Source organism: Macadamia integrifolia, chromosome 5 (assembly GCF_013358625.1).
Source record: "Macadamia integrifolia cultivar HAES 741 chromosome 5, SCU_Mint_v3, whole genome shotgun sequence".
Taxonomy (NCBI): Eukaryota; Viridiplantae; Streptophyta; class Magnoliopsida; order Proteales; family Proteaceae; genus Macadamia; species Macadamia integrifolia.
In genome coordinates, this window is record NC_056561.1 from 17,134,607 (window position 1) to 17,143,070 (window position 8,464).

The 8,464-nt window shown below is 40.7% G+C and overlaps 1 long non-coding RNA gene across 1 annotated transcript; it reads left to right on the top strand.

Annotated features, from left to right (window-relative positions):
* The first annotated feature begins 6,321 nt into the window (after positions 1-6,321).
* On the top strand, positions 6,322-7,823 carry LOC122078183. The gene is made up of 2 exons (XR_006139985.1): positions 6,322-6,974; positions 7,052-7,823. It is a non-coding gene; the product is annotated as an uncharacterized LOC122078183 (long non-coding RNA).
* The last annotated feature ends 641 nt before the right edge of the window (positions 7,824-8,464 follow it).

An 8,464-nucleotide genomic window follows, 5' to 3' on the forward strand; every position in this document is an offset into this window, starting at 1 on the left:
TTTTTTTTTTTTTTTCTTCCTTTCTCATTTTCTCTTTACCTCATGGGATAATTTTGGAGTGGAATATTACATTCTATCCTCCTTCAATAAATTTCGTCCTCGAAATTTGTAATTATCATTAACCTCAAAATGATCATTTATCATCAACTGGCTAACTGGCCCACTAACTAGGATCTTTCCCCTCATCAATGTGGGACTAAAAATCATATCTACATGGTGTCGAGTTTCGCTCTGATACGATCTTGTAATGCCCCCAAATTCTGGTGATATATGGATGCGGGCCCTCACGGGTCATCGTTAAATAACGATATAAAAATGACCGATCAACTTTGAAACCTCAAAACTTTATTCAACTAAACATAGCCCACCTTTACTATTCACCTTACAATTCACGGGACCCACCGCACTTCTGCTACTCACTCTGATCAATTTCATCAATTATACATAAAATCTATTAGACTCAAATACACAAATCAAATCTCCATAAATCAAATCATATGCATCATGTACCATGTGTACCAAATACAATAAAATATGTTTAATCCTCCAAAAATACATTTCCTCAATTGACCTTTCTTCTGTGCTAAGTCACACCTGATCTGTGAGACATCAAACTGTAGTGGGATGAGCTAAATGGAATTAGCTTAGTAAGATGGAACATGGCATAATCACACTTAGTACAAAAATACATACACTTAAACTTTGATTTTTTTCTCATGTTTGCATAAAAACATCTTTTGTAGTATGTTAAAATCTCTTGTTCATATCACCTCACTGGACAGTTTATTGACCTATCTCAACTCCTCTCCCTTGTCTTGCTCTTGAGCTTAAAGGATCTAGGTAACATCTTAACCTGGGGTCTCACCTCCACGTTTCTTGGTAGATATGAAACTACGTTTTAAAACCTCTTTTCTGAACTGTACTTTAGAACTACTTTTTATATATAAAAATACATACATACTATAAAGAATCTCATGTAAATCAGGTGAATCATGGTATAGTCCACTTACACTGGGTACAACTACATGTACACAAAGCTTTCCTAACCATTGCTTCCTCATCCCACTTTCTAGCTCTCGGTCTCTCTTCCATCTCTTTCTCATAACTCCAACTTTTTTTTTTCTTTTTGTTCCTTATTTTATTTCATTTCTTTCTTATAAATCTTTATTTTTCTCCGTTTGCATTTCAATTAATGCATAACTAGTGGGTTAAATTTCTATATAACTGAATGTCTTTTATATAATTAAACACTACCTTCATTCTCTCTCATTCTCTTTCTTGCATTCTCTCTCTTTCTCCTAAATTTTATCTTCTGTTAATCTATTATTATTATTATTATTATTATTGTTATTATTATTATTATTATTATTATTATTATTATTATTATTATTATTATTATTACTAATTGTTATTATTATATTTACTATTAGTAGTAGTAGTATTTTATTTTTCTAAAACGTAACGGGTCCTCTTTTTACTCAACCCTCTCTCTCTCTCTCTCTCTCTCTCTCTCTCTCTCTCTCATTTCTTTTATTTTGTCTATTGTTTGTTTATCAATAAATGAGGGAGGTCAGAGAACAGGTGGGGTTTCACCTCACCTTCCTCCCTCTCTCCTTTAATTTTAAAATCAATGTGACAGAAAGCCTACTCACGTAACCCCCTTCTCTTCTTTTCTTTTTTTTTTTTTTCTTCCTTCCTCATTTTCTCTTTATCTCATGGGGTAATTATATAGAATAATTTTGGGGTAGGATATTACAGAGATAACTTGAGGATTGGACAATGGGGTTGGAAGACTATAGAAGCTATAGAGTTGTTACAATCATCATGCATGGTATGAGCTACTATATGAGGGAGTCTACAAATGAGTTGGACTATCATAATAGCAGTGAGCAAAACCTTCGTGAGAGTTTTGAGTTATATTTGATGAAGAATTTGTCATGACCCAAAACCCGAGATAAGGGTATGGTCACACCCTACATCTATGACATTAGAGTCTTTAGGTCACCCCTAGTGGCATGACATTTAATTACAATCCATTTTCATATCATGCATGTTGAAAATACAAAAAAGATAATCCTATAAACTAGGAGATATCAAAAGAAGGTTCTACACTCCAAACAATCAATTACTCTTCTAGTTCTTTCCCGGCTCGACGGCCTTAATTATAATCTGTAAGAAATATTATATAAAGAGTGGTGAGCTAACCTAAGGATGTCAATCGGTCGGGCCAGGCCGGTCTCAATCGGGCCTAGCCGGGCATGGCAGGCCTATGTCCTTGGACCATGACCTACCTATTTAAGTAATGAATCAGTCTCGGTCGGTGTGGTGTCAGGCTCGATTGGGTTTCGGGATTTCATCGGGCTTCTCCTGATAGGGTTATAATCGGGCCTTGAATAAGGTAATGTATCAATAAAGCCTTAAACAATCTTTACTTTTCTTAGATTTAAGATACTTTAATTTATTTTGTTAAATCATCAACAATTTTGAAAATATATTACACTTAATTACAATCAATAATTGATAAAAATATCAATATATAACCTATTCTACCAAAAATAATAATTAAAATACCTATATAAACTGTCGGGCTAAACATGTCATTCGAGTCGGGCTTGTAAATGTGCCAAGCCGGTCGGGAGGCCCATCAGACTTACCTCTTGCACTATTTACTACCTATTTATAAATGGGTTGGGCTTAGGCCCGACACGTTTATTAATCGGGCCGGTCCAAGTCGGACCATAAATGTGTCAGGCTCGATTGAACCTACCGGTGTGGGCTTGGAATTGACTCCCCTAAGCTAACCAACTTAGTGAGTAAAACATGACATGGTACATGCATGCAACATATAATAGGGATGACCCTATCACATAGGGGTGTCAATTCCTAAACCGAACCGGTAAAACCGATCGGACCAAACCAATAACAACACGGACCGAACCGAATCGAAGCCTTATTGGTTCGGTTCGGTTTCGAGTATTGCAAGCCCAAAACCAAACCGAACCGCACCGAAAATCGGATGAACCCGAAACCAAACCGAAACCGGCTCAAAACCCGGACTGAAATCAAAACCAAACCGGTAAGAAACCGAAACACTCCAAAATTCATTAAAAAAATCAAAATTTGCATAGTTTTGTATACATTTGTATGGAAAGTCGAATCCAAACTAGACCAAAAACCAAAACCAACCCGGTTACAAATCGATTTAAGAAACCGAAGTTTAGCAGTTCAACATTTGGTTGTTTCCTAATGGCTTCATACCGGTTTAAAAAACTGATCCAAACCGAAATGAACCTGATAAATCCAAACCGGTACCAACCCGAACCCAAACCGCACCGAAGCCGACACCAGACCGAAACCGATAAATCCTTAATGGGTCGGTTTCGGTCAGTTCCAAAGTCACACCGAAATCGATGAAACCGAACCGAAACCGCACCAACCCGGACCGTTGACACCCCTACTATCACATGACAGTCTAATCAAACAATTTTAACCCATGCCATCATATCACAATAAAGATAAAACATATTTATTTACTATTATTGGTTTAGTCATTCCTCTCACTGAGTGAGGAATAATATAAAAATATTCAATCCTCTCAATCTACCCTCCGCTAAGAGAGGAACATATAAATATAGTAATTCTTCTCACTCCTCCCCCTATGAAAGTGGGATTCAGATCCTCCCTAGCTGTTAGGATGTCCAACGTGGTTTCCGATAGTTGGGAGGACCGGAATACGCACCTCATACACCCGTAAATCCTCCTAATCATCAGATACGAACAATTGAAGAGGAGCAATATAAACATAGCATTCTCTCGCTGCTTTTCCCCGATAAGTGAGGAACAATTATAAAAGATATTCATGTTTCGGTGCCCAATCACCACCTGACACACAAATATTTCATTTCCATTCTGATGCCTATGTCATCAACCACACATACCATCATGTCATAATATTTCACATAAGCAATACAAGTAATCATGCCATCACATGTGTATATATGATCATGTACACTGCATACATTCCATCACATTCTCAATGTTCATCTCAAACTATATTCAATAGGATCATTTCACGTGTGTAAATACGCATGCACATTATAATGTGAAATATGGTAAAACAATGAGTATCATGTGTGTCTCAGTCGCAAATTGTCCTCGCGAGTTCGGGATTTGACAACTAGAGTTCTGATAGATCGCCCATATAACATGTCCCGATATTTAGAATCAATTTCTATCTTATACCTTCTTTTTGAATGGTCGTTTCACTAATTCTATAGGGTTCAACGTGGTCATACCCCCTTTGGTTTTCTAGGTTCTAGGTCCATCTCTAGAATGGTGTTTTATTTTAATTGTTTAGGTTCCCTTTGTCACCATTGTATGTGTTTACACAGGCTTATATTTCAGTCCATACCAGTCTATCAAATAGCTTGATTTATTTCACAAATCAAACATTCGATATATAGTATCAAAACCAAGTTGTTTCCCTCTGTTCATAAATGTAAACTTGGTCCATTACAATAGTCCATGTCTTCATATATTAATCCTTATAATGTCTAAATCAGTACCTCATTTGTGTCTTTAGATGGTACATATAAGTATTAGGTTGACTCAATAGAATTCCAAGTCAATATTCATTTGTTTAGGCAGTTTAATTTAGTTTTGTCCTTGTTATCTGTTGTAGCAAGAAATCGTCTTAGGCAGTCGTGCAACTTGCACAGAGAGGAAAAAACGAGAGTGACCATCGACCTGATCCTGAGGGGTACACTCTGATGTTTAAGTTAGATCTCTCTGCAAACAAATAATCTAGTAAGAATGGAAAAATTTCGATCCCTTGGGAAGGGGGTTTAACTACGTATTTATAGCTAGAAATGGCGATCATCACGAGAGTCCCAATCCGGTAGCTTCCTTGTGCTAGTAGGAGTCCATGTATGGCAAGAGTTCCATTGGGAAAGTGAATATGGTAGACGTCTTGGGTATGGGAACTCCACGTACTGACCATATCCCGGGGGATATGGTCAGATGTCCTTCTGGGAAAGATTAGATACCCCGTCGAGAGTCATTTTTGGACTAGGATGAGTCCACTACATGCTTATGAGTCACATGTCAGACTTGGATGATCCACTAAGGTGCATTGTGATGAGAGAAACCATAGGACTAACATGACGAGCGACACAAGTTAGGTGACCTGATTGCCACGCCACTCCATTCCGGGTAGCCTGCTTCATGTCTTGCTTGTCACATAGTTGAAGGCGAGGCCTTGGAACTTCCGTGCGATCATGGTCACTGCCCAAGCTATTAGTTGTTCAAGTGTCGCGCGATCCTCCAATGTACTACTAATTGGTGCCAATAAGCCATCGGTAAATGGTTCACTCTGTTAATGTCGGTCATTCGCGCTACATATGTCCTTAGTTGGAGTTGTCAAATGAAAAATGTAGTTTGACTATGACTGGACTACTAGTCCAGGCTTGGATCAGGGTCATCCATGCGTACTCATGCTGTCACACCCAATTTTAGTGGCACGCCTCTCGGTGGTAGTATATACTCCCGTCAATCCACTTGTGGATGGCTAAAGTATTCGAACGGCATGATCCTTTTTCGAACGGAATTTTCCACGGGAAGGATAATCACAATGAAAACTCAGCCTTTGGTTTTTTAATCTCAATTCTCTTTAGCCATTAATGACCTGCGGGTTTTCGGGACTTGTGCTGAGGCGACAGTAGCTTTTGATGATTGAAAAGACACCTTTTCGAAGGGTTGATAAATGGGGAATAGCTACGTCGATGCACTTGCTGGCAACCTGGTGTCGGGGGCTGAACCTATCCTATCCCATGAGGGACATCGTATCAGTCGTTTGTCATTTAGTGCCCCCCATTCGCATTGGAGAAAAAGTATCATTTTAAGCCCCTTCACTTTTCATCTTCTCCATGTCTTTCTTCTTCGTTGCACTCAAGAGTTCTCTGCTTTTTTTGTGTCTTCACCTTTTGCTACTGGCGTTGTGAGTGTGCTCCTTTTTCTTCCAGGACCGTCTTCGTCACCCTCACGCTTCCCCCTTCGCTGGATTTTGTTCGCTTACCAGTAAACTCCCCTTCTCTGCCTTTTTTTACTTTAGTTTCTTCAGCTTCAAGTTCCTTTCCACCATTAATGGCTTCCAACTGAGATCGAGACGCAGAAGTCGAGGCAACTGCTACTACTAATAGGGCAACATTTGGGCCCTCCACCCGTGCTTCGTCGGGTATCACTCAAGGGGGTGCCTCTGGTCTTGCTGTTGTGCCAGTTTCGGTCACGATGTCTTCATCAGGGATAGGCCCTAGCTTGGTCATCCCTAGCATTAAAGGGGCATCAGACTTGCCTTCATTCCCATGGGCATCGGGTTGGAGGCCTTGAATTACTATAGCCATCCGGCGGAGAATGACCTAGTTATGATTATGTCCCAATTCCACATTCCAAACTCAGTCACCCACCGGGCACCTGCCCTCAATGAATTTTCTTATACTCCGATCAGCAGCGAGGTCTGCTTGTATAAAGAGTCTTTCAGAGGCAGGCTCTATTTCCATATACACCCCCTTATGACTGAGGTGTTAATTACAATGGCATCAGTCCTTCTAGCTTCTCTTGAAGGGTTGGCGGAGCTTGTTGGGGTTCTACACCCTGGTCAGCGACATCTTTTTCCCTCTTTCTAGTCTGTTGTCACTTGAACTCAGCAGTCATCACGATTGGTACGTGTTGAGCCAGCATGTGAATGTCAAGGTTGTGGAGGGGAACCCTTGATGGAAGAACATGCTCTTCTTCACGTCAGGTTTGAAGGTTTGTTGATCGGCAAAAATTGGTCTGAACCAGACATCACTGTAGTGTTCGCCCCACGTTGACGGGCTCAGATGAAGCAGACCCTTAAAGCATTGCTACATTTGGGCCGCATCATCAACACCACCAAGCTGGGTGATGAGGATTTTCTTGCTCGACATGGGTTACCGCAGGTGATTAGTTTTCTTAGAGTAGTGCCCTTTTCGGCTTTTTGCTTTTCTTTTAGTACTGACTCACTCATGTATTATAGTATCGCTCAGCCGTCACTCGATCCAAGTGGCCTTTAATTTCCATGAGGCCCTGAATCAAAGTCGAGTGGAGGTACAGAGGGAGAGAGAGGTCAAGGTTTCCAGTCACCCTCTTGAGAGGCAACAAAAAAGGAGAAGAGTGGTGTCTGTTGTTGATCCAACCATTCCTCGGGACAGGGGGTGGCACCAGTTGCAGATCCGCCCGTTCCCCAAGACACAGGGATGCTGAGAGAAGAGGTTGTAGTTCATCCTGCAGCATACGCAATTCTGTTGGCCTCTTCGGTTAACACATCAGGGTGGGCCGTCTGGGCTACTGAAGATAGAGCGATAGAGGAAACTCCTCATACTAGGGACACCCCACCGAACGACAATTCGCCTCTTGCAGAGGATTTTCCTAAATATGTGGATTCTTAGGAGCCACGGACTTTGCTTCCCGACGAGTCCTCTCGTTGCATGGGGATTCCCGAGCGGCCCAAGGGATATGGTCACATCCCCTTAAAGTGCACACCCATGGCAAAGGAGATCAAGCAAGTGGAGGCTGCTGAGGCTAAGGGCGATTGCATGGCTATTGACGATGAGAACCGATTAAGGATCGTCTCACTTAACGATTATTCAATTTTTCGTAAGAAGTTTATGTTTGACTTTTGGACCCACACCTATCACTACACATGAAAACCGCTTCATTATGGAAGAGATGGCGATGTAGGATCTTGGCAAAAGAGGGAGGGCAACAATTTCTAGAGAGTTTTTATTCAAGTTACTTTGGGGTGTATCTATTCTTGAGCACTATAACCCTTTACTTATGTAGGCCGCGTCATATGCTTTAGAGGCATATAACCGAGTGCATAGGTTGACCATGAAGGTGGAGGAATTCAATCCTCCGCCACAGCTAAGGATGAGGAGATTGCTTCCCTCTCCAATCAATTGAGGAAGATGATGATTGAGGCTAAAATAGCCTATAACTCACTCTTGGATGCTCAAGAGTGCGTGTTAGCCCTCAAGGCTTAAGTTACTTCGGATTTTAAGGCCTATGAGGCCAAAAAGTCCTGTTGGGAAGGGGAGAAGAAGAACCTTCTGGAGTTGCTTACGGGCATTGAGGCTAACTTGAATGTCGTTTGAACTCAGCTGGAAGAGGAGAAGATTTTTTCACACAATAAGTTTGGGCTTATTTTCCAACTCAAGGTTGGTCTTTAGAATTTGCCAATCATTACAGACCCAGATTGTTTGCCAACCCGAGGGTTGGTCATTCGAGTTTGCCGATTAGTATAGACCAGGCAAACTGGGGGTTGGTCTTTCAATGGACACAGAATTGAGTTGTAGAACTTGTTTGTATTAAAATAAGAAAATATTCAAAATTATCAAGCAAAATGAAATTTCTATTGTCGAAAAGCAAAGTAAAAACAAAGCAAAGCTAA